This window comes from Lycium ferocissimum, chromosome 6 (assembly GCF_029784015.1).
Source record: "Lycium ferocissimum isolate CSIRO_LF1 chromosome 6, AGI_CSIRO_Lferr_CH_V1, whole genome shotgun sequence".
Taxonomy (NCBI): Eukaryota; Viridiplantae; Streptophyta; class Magnoliopsida; order Solanales; family Solanaceae; genus Lycium; species Lycium ferocissimum.
The window spans coordinates 58,716,776-58,731,158 of record NC_081347.1 but is presented as its reverse complement, the minus strand read 5'-3'; positions in this window follow the sequence as shown (position 1 = coordinate 58,731,158).

The window sequence follows — 14,383 nt, the reverse complement described above, 5'->3', positions numbered from 1 at the left end:
GACCTCGTTGGGGAATTTCGGCCCCGGCGCGTTGTGCGCTTTTTAGTGTGTCTAGGTATATGGCATGCAAACAGATGGCCTCGAGAACTAGTCAGAAAATCGGATCGAATTGTGAAACTTTGGGAGTTTTCTGGTGTCTGATGCCCGCTTTGGCTTCACCAGCACCGCGCGGGCACGGGAGCCGGTCGATGACTTTTGGTCATTCGCCGAGCGTCGAGTGACTGTCAGCGGCACCGCCTTCTGCAAGATAGATCCCGATCAATCTCCTAACGCGGGTAACGGGCAGTTAGTAGCATTAATAAAGTGTTAAAAACCCTTAGACCCTCATTATGTCCCATTTCGATAATTGAGTTTGAATAAATTGTTCTTAGGGATATTTGAAGGAGAATCTTGGAGGTAAATGTTACCCATTTCTTCAATCTCCCTTTAACCATTATCATGTTAGATTCCTTTTTTTCCCCTTAATAAACCCATGGTGATGGGAGTTGAAAGAGGGTTTTGGAAGAACATTGTCCCTAGGATTATTAATGATAAATTGGTGATGTTTATGCTAGATATTGACTAATCTATGCTCATTAATCATGTATCTTCCACTTTTACCGTTGAATTTTGGATTTGGAAACTTAGGTTTTATACCCAATTTGGGAGATTTGCTTGAAATAAGAAATTAGGCTAATCCTTGAGTTAAATTAACAATTTATGGTTGGGTTATGTGTACTTTATTTGTTCTATTGTGCTGGCTTGATGCCATGAGTAGTTGGTAGATATTGAATTCTGTGTTATCGTCTTGATTGGGATAGAATTGACATACTTGTTATTGGTATTTGTACTTGGATATGTTGTTGGCGTACCCCCTGTTGGTACATGTGATAGTGATATGTTGTTGGCATACCACTGTTGGTATTGTCATATGATGCATTGTTGGCGTACCCCATTGTAAGTACTTGTGATATTGAACACATTGTTGATGATTGACATAAGCATTGCGCGCATTCTCTCACATTCATGATGCATGGCCGATAGCCGGTGATGATCCGGTATCGTTGAGTGAGTAAACTGATATTTTGATAAACTCTTTTACTTGAGTGATTGTGAAAAGGCCGATGTCCGAAGATCAATTCCAGAATCGTTGATTGTATGAAATTGATATTTGATAAGCACTTTTACTTGAGTGATTGTGAGAAGGCTGATGTCCGAGGTTTAATTCCGGAATCGTTGATTGTGTGAAACTGATATTTGACAGACTCTTTTACTTGAGTGATTGTAAGATGGCCGATGTCCCATGATCTATTCCGGCATCGTTGTTGCATGGCCGATTCCGATGATATCCCAGAATCGTTGTTAGTGCATGGTCTCCGCAGGTCTCCCAGGGTGGTGCCGGTGAGAACCTCCCGTGGGAAAAGATCCAGGGTCCCGTCTGTCTGTTAGGAAAAGATCCGTTCTTAAGTTGCAAAGGTCATAAATGATCACTTAGGATCACTTTAGCACATATCCAGTCTTATAGGAAACATTGCAGAGCTTTAACATGGCAGTTTTAATTTAGTTTTAATCCCAGAATTAAACAGATATGTCTAAACACCAATAAAAGATCAAGCAGGATCTTTATTGGACACACAGAGTAATCAAGACAGGATCAACAACAGAGTTTTGAGCCATTTTAAAACTAGTTGTAACCTTAAGCAAATTCAAACACTAGGTAAACAGGTCTCCAAGTTTAGCATGCATTCCGGGTTTTTGTCAAGATCTATGATGATCAGATTCTAACCATTTCAAGTCCATAAAATCACCCTAGCACATAGCAAGTATATCAAGCTATCAATTGAGTCTCTAGGACCCTATAAGCTTGTTCTATTTCCTGAATTTACACAAAAAGAACCACATGTACAAGTGGAAGTCTATGAAGATTCACCATAGGTGCATGAATCTTATCCTAAGTCAAGGCGGGAGATACGAGATATAGCATGGTTCAACAGTTGGGAAAGAGGTACAAACATAGGTAAAGACAAGTGGACAACATCCTACGAATAACACAGCAAAGACAGGATCCACAAAGGTATTCAGAATTCTCAGAAATCATGTCAAAGGGGCATGAAACTATCCTAGGTCTTTGACAGTATCAGACATAGTTCAAGCAAATAGGGGTGAAGAACACATATGAGACAACTTCAGATTTCACAGAAAAAATAACAAGAGAGAGGTGTGTTACAAAAGCAAGTATCACACTCAGTCCTTTAAAACAGCTTTAGTCCTAGTTTAGAATCCCTATAATTAGTCTATTAGGTGATAATGTTAGGCAAAGGGAACCAAGCAAACTATAAGCAATACAACTATCAAAAGCAAGTCACAAGCAACCAACATGCTAACCACCCCCAGGTCCTATTATCCAGTTGCAAGTTAAGGAAATGACCTTCTTACTCTTCCTATTCCTTACTCCTCTTAACAAGTTCCCAGAAAGAGCAGGATCAACCATCATACAATGTTCAGACCTCTAGATTCTCTAAAAAAAAAAAAAAAAAAAAACTCAGCAAGACAAGTTACAAGTCTTTTAGGCCCTTATTTTAAACTAGTATCCAACTTATCAGTCTCATAACCCAACTAGGCAAGTTCGAGGGAGTCATTTTTAGATTTCAAATAACTAACAGGGTACAAAAGCCAATTCACTGTACAAGCCAAACAAATAGTAGCCACAAGACAATAAATTCCTTTTCTAAATCTTTTCAAGTCACAGAGTCAAGAATAAGGAAGTCAAAATACATTTTAGAGTTTCTCAGAACTAGCAAGGTTCTCATATCAACACCCAAAAGTCCAAACAAACAGCTTTTAAAAGGTCTTCGACATACTAGTTTTAAAAAAGTTTGAAAGCCATTTCTTACATGTTCATAAGACAAATATTGAAAGCAACAACTTCAGACTATGAAGATGGTTTCAACATGAATAGAACAAGCAGAGGTTTAGATTTCCTCCAGCTTAAAACAAACAAGACAACACAGAATCACACAGGACAGATTTCCAGGTTTTAAAATCATTTTCAAGTTTACCATAACCTTTAAAGAGTACTTCAAGATAAAAAATACATCAAGTTCCCAACCTTGGTCTTAAAACCAACAAAAGATTCACAGAAATACACAAATATACCCAGGCACAAACTACTTATATTTTGAAAACCATTTTTCATCTAGTTTCTTCCTAAAGGTTCTTAAATCTTTTTTTAAAAAAAAACACATCTCATGCCATTTTTCAAGCCTAATTTCAATTATCAACAAAAAAAGAAAAAAGAAAATCAATCCATTTTAGTTCCAACAGTTTTCAAACCAGGGTGGTTATCCTTCACATACCAAGAACTTTAAACAAAAGCTAAAAGACTAATGAAACAACAGCAAAATATGGGAAAAACACACTCCAAAAGCCTTCAACACAACACAAAACCTCTCAAGAGTCACATGTCATATTCATACTTTAAATTTCAATGTAACATTAATCAGAAACTAAAACAGACCCTTCTCTGCACATTCCAACCATTTTTCAAACATTAATATCAGCTAACAACACCCCAAACCTCATAATATCATCATTATAACATAGATAAGCTATTCAACAGTTGATAACCCAAGAAAATACCAAACATAATCCAAACTTCCACACACAAATTTCAACACATAAAAGCAAACTTAAAAACAGAATAAATAAAGTGAAATAGGAATATTACCTTTTTGAAGGACAACCGAAATATCAAAAGGGGATTGATTCAACACTCCAGGCTAAAAAAACCTTTTCCAATCCTTAAAATCACCTTTTATTTCTTAGATCTTTATCTTCTTCTATATATGTTGTATATATTTCAATTGTATTGCTAATGTAGCTGAGACATAGGATTTTTTAGGGAATAAAATTTGGACCCCTTTTCTTATTCCTTTACTTTCTATTTATAGCACAAATTATATGGGAATCCTAGGACAAACAATAAAGGACACATGGCCTTTATTTCCCCCTCTCCCCCCCCCGCCCGGCCAAAAAAATCCCTCAAATTCGTGCGGCAGAATAGCTTGGGATCCCCCTAAACTTATCAATTTTTATTCAGTGTACACCTAAACTATCCGTTGGCTTAATTACCCCCCCCCCCCCCCCCCGAACTTGGTAATATGATAGTCTCGACCCCCCTAGATGCTGATGTGGCAAAGAGCGCGAACACTCTCTCTTTTAGACGCGTGGATGGGTCAAAAATTGGAAAATCAGCTTCCAAGTGGAGTATTTTTCAATTATTAATCGCCATATAACCAGTATAATGATTTATTTTTCCCAATTGTGTTTCTTTTTGGTTTTTCTTAATATTCATTACATATTTTATCCCAGTTGTATTTTTTTCTTTTTAGATATAATGATTATTTATTTCAACTATGTATTTTTTTTTTCTTTTTTGGATCCAAATCTAAATAACTTAGTTGAAACTCTATTTATTTTAGCCAAATAAAAAGAAGGTTTAGCAAAAGTAATGAAGTTTAGACGATGCATTTTCTACAAAAAAAATTGTGTATTTTTCTTTTCATGCAATTACTATTTATTTCAACTCTGAATTATTTTTTCTTAAAATATTTGGTTGATATTTTATTTATTTCTTTTGAGATACAATGATTATTTGCTTTAACTGTGTATTTCTTCTTTTCCTGGCCAAATATATAAAAATAACTGGATTAGAATATCATTATCTTTAGCCAAATAAAAAAAAATATGGTCAAAATATTGTTGTTTCAAGTTCTTTTTTTTTTTACAGATTTGGCTCGAAAAAGTTGATCTAAATAATTAGTGAACTTAAAAAGGTAAGAAAAAATATATTTTATCCTTAAAAAATGCCACATGGACAAAAAAATCCATGTGGTAGCGCGTGTGACACACGTCAAGAGGTTGTCAGCGTCTAGGGGGGTCGAGACTATTATATTACCAAGTTCAGGGGGGTAATTAAGCCAACGCATAGTTTAGGTGTACACCGAATAAAAATTGACAAGTTCAGGGGGGTCCTAAGCTATTCTGCCAATTCGTATCTTGTCTCTATTTCAAAATAAAATCAGATAGGACAAAATGAAATGCTAACTAATTGTACCCTAAATTTCCAATAAAATCCACAAAATCAGATAAATACAAGGAATAGTACGTATGCCAGCACAAACCTCCCATGGTACAATTCCAACAGTACAATTGTACCAGAATTGTACCAATGGGATAAAACCCCCTAAATTCGAACCCAGCTATTAGGAATTACCCTAGGTTTTTTCCCACACAAGTGCATATGGTACACAAGATGGCTAGGGACTCAAGGTCCCGCCTATGGCGACTAATATGCGTGGATAAAACCCGAGCAACACCTACAATTATGGCTCAAATGATGCAAACAATTGGAAATAAATGAAATAAAACCTGGTAATCACAAGAACACATAAGAGGACACAGAAGCCCCCTTTAATTTGGGTAAAAAACGACCAAGAAAATGCCGTGAAATGCCGCCAGTGGCGGTCCAAAGACCAACCCTAGAAGTCGCCTGAAGGAGGGAAGAGGAAAAGGGTCGGGGTTGAATGAGGAGGGAGGGGGGGGGTGAAAATTTGTTTTATTAAACTTTCCCTCCCCTTTTAATAACCACAACACCCCCCCCCCCCCCCCCCCCCCCCCCTAAAGTTTTAAATCATTTAAATTAACCCTCCTCCCCCCAGTTTAAATTAAATAAAGACTAAATATTATAAATACACATATGACTGAATAAAATAGTTATTTAGGCTAATTTAAATTTAAAAACCGTAAATTTAATGTCACGACCCAACCCGATGAGCCGTGACTAGTGCCCGAGCTGGACACTCGTATACGAACCTGTTAGATATAGTCAAATTGAAACTAAGGACAATATGAAAATTTGTAAAAGCAAGCTATAGACTCATAACGTCATATATCATAATGATCCCCGTCTCCGATGGAGTCACAAACAACCAAAACATAACATAATATGCAAGCCGACAAGGCTGCCACTATATACGGGAATATCCAAAACGAACCATATCTATATAGCTGACAAAACCACCTATATACAACCCACACATGTCTACAGACCTCTAAGAGTATAATAGTGAAATATGACGGGACGGTGGCCCCGCGTGCCGGATATGCATAAGTCTATATCAAAGGATTTGTACCAAAATGACTTAGACTCGGAACAATGGAGCTCTCCAAAAAATGACAGGTAAGTCCTAGTTTGGGAGGATCACCAAACCGAGTGTCCGTACCTGTACATGAAACGCGACCCCCCGAAGAAAGGGGGTCGATGAGAAATATACCGAGTATATAAAGCATGAAATACAATAAAGAAGATCATGACCGAATAAAAGATGACGGGAGGCAAGTATGATAATCAAAGATACCAATGCACCCGTGCCTTATGTGATAGAGAGTTATACATATACGTATAATATACCGTACCCGGCCCATTATGGACTCGGTGACTGAAATCATATACATATATACCGTACCCGGCCCTACGAGTGAGGGTCTCAGTGAAATAATCATATATATATATATATATATACCGTGCCCGGCCTACAGTGAGGGACTCGGTGAACAATGCAAGGAAATCGTGCACGAATACATACCGGCCCGGACTCGGTGAATGATATATTAACAAAGATGCATGAGTAGAATATCATGAGCAACCATATACAAATTAAATCATCATCTGAGACTCAATAGTGTAATTAGAATGAACCAACACTGGAGAATCAAAGACAACTATCATGTCAAGTACCACTAAGAACTAGAATTCTTTGGAATTATGTATGTTCATCGTTCGCTCGTTTATGTAATTCATGCCAAAAAGAAGGAAGGGATAGCTTTACATACCTTGAAGCACATCTATTCGTCTAAAATCTACTGTCCAAGTTTGTAATCTACAACAAGGCAATAATTACGCCACAATTAGATGAAAGTTATTCTTTACTACTCTTGTAAGCTAACAAACAATCTAACGAAAATCCGGCAACATTTCCCTTATTTTTCTTACTCCGTCCTAACTCACCAACAACCCAAAATAATCACAACAATATCAACAACACACAGAGCCACGAAAATCATACCAAACAGCCCCAAAATATCATCACAAAAACCACACAAATCATACCAAACGGCAAAATATCATCACAAAACGACCCACGAAAATCATACAAAACAGCACCAAAATATCATCAACAACATCAACAATAGTACCAACCATTATTATACATCATAACTCAGGCCGATTCCATCCATTTAATCCAACTAAAACAGCGCCCGATCCATAAATCTCAACAAAGCAACAAACGAGTTTATAACGCTATTTTCTCCGTTCTAATCCGTTAAAACCTTAATTAAACTTATTAACAATGAAATCTCCTCTTTTTGGCTGATTTTTAGCTCAAACTGAAGGCAACGCGACGCACAACGCTTTTCTCTTCATGAGCTTCGGGATTCGGGGCTTGGATTTTGATCAAAATGGCTTTCTTAGCCTAGAAGTTCTCTCCCTCTCTCTCTAATGTTTTGGAAGCTCCTAGATGAAAATGACCAGCCCTCAAATGAATTTTCCATATATATTAACGTTAATGGGCCTCATGGGCCGAAATATACTCATGGGCCGAAATACAATTGTTTGGGTCGGGTCTCAACTTGCTGCCCCGCCAGCCCAACTTTCATCGTCCATAAATCCTTATCCCGATATCATTTTGATGAGAGGTTTGTTGCGTTGGAAACTAGACTCGATGAACTTCATTTTAGGCTTCTGAAACACCTTAAAACTCCTCATATACTAGGAGATAGGCCTCCAACAATATGGGCTAAAATCGGGTCCGAGATTTTACTGAAGTTGTTCCGATTTATTTCGTTTAACTTCTAATCCTCTTCCAACCCTCATGTAACCTCTTATACATACATATACATACTCATATAGATCTATAACAATCCATACACGCGCCTCGAAGGGTCCGGAGAATCACAATAACCTTAAACATAATTAGAGAACTCACAAAGCTTCGACGAAACTCCAATCGCAAAAGTATATTCATATTTTTTGTCCACCTTCTATATCATTACTAATAATCTCAAATACTTTAAAAGGGCACTCATATTACCTCGTATACGTACTCATAATACGATTTTAAATCCTTTAGGTTACCATGTCACCTTGGGATACTTAAGGCAACCATATATATAACCATATTCTTACTAACTCGATTAACTTTCCTTGAACTTTCTTAACTCATTCATTCTTGTCTTGAGTCAAGTAGCACGGACTCTTACGGGGTGTAACATCCTTCCCCTCTGAAAAAAACATTCGTCCTCGAATGTTGAACTAGTCTATAGAGTCTTATAAAAATTTCGGTAGTCTCCTCTATAACTATACCTACCAACTCGCATTCAAGAACCCACGTATGCCTTATAGGGCCACAATATCATATAGTCTCATTTTACCAATTAATATAGTCAAATAAAGAATTAAATTACCTGGCATAGTATAGGAACAAGTAAGGATACTTATTCTTCATTTCGTCTTCTATTTCGTGTCACCTCTTCCCTATTATTATTTCGCCACAATACTTTGACGGAAGCCACATCCTTAGTACATAATCTTCTAACTTGGCGATCAAGTGTAGCTATGGGGCTCTCCTCATAAGACAACTCCTCTGTTACCTGGACATCATCTATAGGGAATACTCTAGAAGGATCACCAATACATTTACGCAACATTGATACATGAAAGATCGGATGTCGTGCTTCCAAATCGATGGTAGGTCCAACTCATAGGCAACCTTGCCTACCTACGAATAATTTGATAAGGCCCAATGTATCTAGGGCTAAGCTTTCCCCTTCTTGCCGAATCTCATCACACCCTTCGTGGGTGATACCTTCGTGAACACCCAATCACCAATACGAAACTCTAAGTGTCGACGTCGATTATCTCGCATATGACTTTTGTCGACACCGGGTCGCTAATAATCTCTCTCCGAATGAGTTTTACCTCATCAACACTCGAATCATGTCTGGGCCGATTAACTTAGTCTCACCTACATCGAACCAACCGATAGGTAACCTGCACTTCCTCCCATATAAGGCCTCGTACGGTGCCATCTGGATACTAGAATGGTAGCTATTATTATAAGCAAACTCAATAAGTGACAAATGATCGTCCCGCCTGCCGAATTCAATAATACGGCTCGCAACATATCTTAGCGTCGAATAGACGCTCGGCCCCGTCCGTCGGTCCGGGTGAAATGCGTGCTAAGACTCACACACGTGTCCCCAATCCCTTCTGGAATGATCTCCGGAAGTTAGCTGTAAATTGAGCCCCTCTATCCGATATAATAGACGTGGGAACTCCATGAAGTCTCACTATCTCCCTGATGATCAAATTCTAACCATTTCAAGTCCATAAAATCACCCTAGCATATAGGAAGTATATCAAGCTATCAACAGAGTCTCTAGGGCCCTATAAGCTTGTTCTATTTCCTGAATTTACATAAAAAGAACCACATGTACAAGTGGAAGTCGATGAAGATTCACCATAGGTGCATGAATGCTATCCTAGGCTGGAAGTGAGATACTAGATATAACATGGTTCAACAGTTGGCAAAGAAGTACAAACATAGGTATAGACAACTGGACAACATCCTATGAATAACACAAAGAAAGACAGATCCACAAAGGTATTCGTAATTCTCGAAATCATGTCAAAAGGGCATGAAACTATCCTAGGTCTTTGACAGTATCAGACATAGTTCAAGCAAATAGAGGTAAAGAACACATATGAGACAACTTCAGATTTCACAGAAAAAAATAACAAGAGGGAGGTGTGTTATAAAAGCAAGTATCACACTCAGTCCTTTAAAATAGCTTTAGTCCTAGTTTAGAATCCCCATACTTAATCTATTAGGCGATAATGTTAGGCAAAGAGAACCAAGCAAACTATAAGCAATACAACTATAAAATGCAAGTCACAAGCAAGTCAAGACTACCAACATGCTAACCACCCCCAGACCCTATTATCCTAGTTGCAAGTCAAGGAAATGACCTTCTTACTCTTCCTATTCCTTACTCCTCTTAACAAGTTCCCATAAAGAGCAGGATCAACCATCATACAAAGAGCAGGATCAACCATCATACAATGTTCAGGCCTCTAGATTCTCTAAAAAAAAAAAAATAACAAGACAAGTTACAAGTCTTTTAGGCCCTTATTTTAAACAAGTATCCAACTTATCAATCTCATAACCCAACTAGGCAAGTTCAAGGGAGTCATTTTTAGATTTCAAATAACTAACAGGGTACAAAAAGGGCAATTCACTGTACAAGCCAAACTAATAGTAGCCACAAGACAATAAATTCCTCTTCTAGATCTTTTAAAGTCACAGAGTCAAGAACAAGGAAGTCAAAATACATTTTAGAGATTCTCAGAACTAGCAAGGTTCTCATATTAACACCCAAAGTCCAAACAAACAACTTTTAAAAGGTCTTCAACATGCTAGTTTCAAAAAAGTTTGAAAGCCATTTTTTACAAGTTCATAAGACAAATATTGAAAGCAACAACTTCAGACTTTGAAGATGGTTTCAACATGAACAGGAAAAGCAGAGGTTTAGATTTCTTCCAGCTTAAAACAAACAAGACAACACAGAATCACACAGGACAAATTTTCAGGTTTTAAAATCGTTTTCAAGTTTACATAACCTTTAAAGAGTACTTGAAGATAAAAAATACATCAAGTTCCCACCATTGGTCTTAAAACCAACAAAAGATTCACAGAAATACACAAACAGACCTAGGCACAAACTACTTATATTTTGAAAACCATTTTTCATCTAGTTGCTTCCTAAATGTTCTTAAATCTTTTTTTTAAAAAAAAATATCTCATGCCATTTTTCAAGCTTAATTTCAATTATCAACAACAAACAAAAAAGAGAATCAATCCATTTTATTTCCGACAGTTTTCAAACTAGGGTGGTTATCCTTCACATACCAAGAAATTTAAACAAAAGCTAAAAGACTAATGAAACAGCAGCAAAATCTAGGAAAAACAACTCCAAAAGCCTTCAACACAACACAAAACCTCTCAAGAGTCACATGTCATATTCATACTTTAAATTTCAATGTAACAACAATCACAAACTAGAACAGACCCTTCTCTACACATTCCAACCATTTTTCAAACACTAATATCAACTAACAAATCCCAAACCTCATACTATCATCATTATAACATAGATAAGCTATTCAACAGTTGATAACACAAGAAAATACCAAACACAATCCAAACATCCACAAACAGATTTCAACCCATAAAAGCAAACTTAAAAATAGAATAAATAAAATGAAATAGGAATATTACCTTTTTGAAGGGCAACCTAAAGATGAAAAAGGGATTGATTCAACACTCCAGGCTGCAGAAACCTTTTCCAATCCTTAAAATCACCTTTTGTTTCTTATATTTTTATCTTCTTCTTTATATGTTGTATATATTTCAATTGTATTGCTAATGTAGCTAAGACATAGGTTTTTTTAGGGAATAAAATCTGGACCCCTTTTCTTATTCCTTTACTTGCTATTTATAGCACAAATTATATGGGAATCCTAGGACAAACAATAAAGGACACCTGGCCTTCATTTCCCCCCCAAAAAATCCCTCAAATTCTTACCTTATCTCTATTTCAAAATAAAATCCGATAGGACAAAATGAAATGCTAACTAATTGTACCCTAAATTTCAAATAATATCCACAAAATTAGATAAATACAAGGAATAGTACGTATGCCAGCACAAACCTCCCATGGTACAATTCCAACGGTACAATTGTACCAGAATTGTACCAATGGGATAAAAACCCCTAAATTCAAACCCAGCTGTTAGGAATTACCTTAGGTTTTTTCCCACACAAGTGCATATGGTGCGTGGATAAAACTCGAGCAACACCCACAATTATGGCTCAAACGATGCATACAATTGGAAATAAACGAAATAAAACTTGGTAATCACAAGAACACATAAGAGGACACAGAAGCCCCCTTTAATTTGGGTAAAAAACGACCAAGAAAATGCCGAAAGCCGCCGGGGAGGCGAAATCAAAGACCAACCCAGAGTCACCTAAAGCGAGGGAAGAGAAAAAGGTCGTGGTCGAATGAGGAATGGGTGGGGGGGTGAAAGTTTATTTTATTAAACTTTCCCTCCCCTTTTAAAAACCCACCCCCCCCCCCCCCCAAAAAAAAAAAAAAAGTTTTTAAGCATTTTAATTAACCCCTCCTTCCCCCAATTTAAATTAAATAAAGAAAAATTATTATAAATACACATCTAACTAAATGAAACAGTTATTTTGGCTAACTAAAATTTAAAACCCGTAAATTTAAAATATTAGCTTTAAAACGAGCCTAATATTGATATAGTTCCGAGGTATATTTAAAATGTGAAAAATGCGGTAAAAAATGAGCTGTAACTCATACATCGTCTTAATTAATAATTTTTTCCTAGTTAAACGGAGCGGGATTTGTATTTCCTTTTGAATTATATTTATGAAAGTAAATAAGTTGTAATTTTCTTGCAATTGTTAATTTTTTATGGAATAATAATTAAATGTCAACTTTTGCAATTTTCTTGGAATTTTGAAATTTTAATTTTTTGAGGGTGCATCCCTGCTCTGTCTTTGACTCGAGAATTTTGAAAATCAAAATACGCGTCTTATGAGGTGAAAATTAGGTGTCAACAATAGCCATAATTAATCATTAAATTAATTATAAAGGAGTATGCAGAAATACAATTTTGCAGATAAAAATGATTATTTACTTCAATCAAATCAATTTTCCTTGAATTAAAATGGGTTAGATATTTGCTGATTAATTTTTGATAATTGCACCGTTAAGTAAATAGCTATTTTATACTATTTTCTGGTTGAAATTAGTAAAATGCATCATTAATTGTTGTGAAATAATTTCCAAATGATTTATTATAGAAATTATTTTGCCAAACAATAAACGTAAAATATTATCTGCATAGTTTATAAAATCTTTCTGATTTTCTAAAAAGAAAGACATATGTTACTCCATTTAATATTCAAGTCCTTTGAGTAATTAGAATGCATTATGGGAGGTAAAAATTACTGGCGGGATCATTCCTGAGCAGCAAAATTTGACTAACCCTGATTTTTGACTGACCCAAGTCATGTTCCCCCCCCATTTTTATGCAATTTTCGAAACATATGGCCAGACCTTGGTTTCTGGGTTTCCTACGTATCTCAGGCTTCATGAGAATTCAGGCCACTTGTAATTTGACTCAATTATGAATTCTAGAAGCAGATTAAAGCAAATTCTCAGTTTCTCATTCTATCAAGCTGGAAAGTCTGGTGTGATTGGCAGGAGTGTGACTGACTCTCTGGCATTGAGTCCGCCTACATATCCCCGTTCTTGGAAAATCAAGTGGGTTAGAAATTAACTCGTTCGGAAGGATATCCCCTTATGCGGAAAGGCCTTTGTGTGTTCGGTGTGTGTCCAGGCCGGTTGCTTAATAATGAAAACAAAGCACATAAGCAAATAAACAATCTTGTGTGGCTGAGCATGGTGAGGTGTGATCTTTCAAGTCCTGGCCGGAGAGCTTGACTCTCATGAGCACCTTATATCGACCGACTGTGTAAGAAAAAGTTTCACGTTTGCTCCGCAATGCGTTCGGGATTCGATTTGAATAACCCGCTCGTCCGCGGCTACAAATACTGTCCATCTGCTGAGTAACGTTGATTTTTGGATGACAAACACCGCGGTCATCTGATCGGATTTATGTCGTCTTACCTTTTTAGCGAATACTGCGGTCTCATGACCAGTTTTATATCGCTTTGCTGTCTTGTAACTTATATGCATGGCCCTCTCAGCAATCGAAATAAAATGCTCTCTTGGCATGTCTGTATGAACAGCCTTCTTGGCGATTGAAATAAATGGCCCTTTTGAAAATTAAAATAAATGGCCTTTTTGGCCTGTTCGTATGAATAGCCGTCTTGGCATGTTTGTATGAATGACCCTTTTGGAAGTTCGCATGAATGGCCCTGTTGGCATGTTTGTATGGACGGCCTTCTTGAATTAGTTTTTTCCTATTTTAAGTTGATTCGTGTTGCGAGACTGCCGTGCCGCATTTTTGGCTTCTCGGACCCGAAACCCCTTCCTCGGCTCCGTATACGAAAGACAATTTTATTTTTATTATGCAAAAAATCATTTTTTTGTAAAGTTACCATAAAGGGTTCTAATTTGTAGAAAAATAAAGGTATTAGTAATTGTCATGACATGTGCTTTGAATGAGGGAGATCGTTTCTTCCGTGACTGGTGTTTTTGCTTCCTTATACGAAATTTTTTTGGGGAAAAA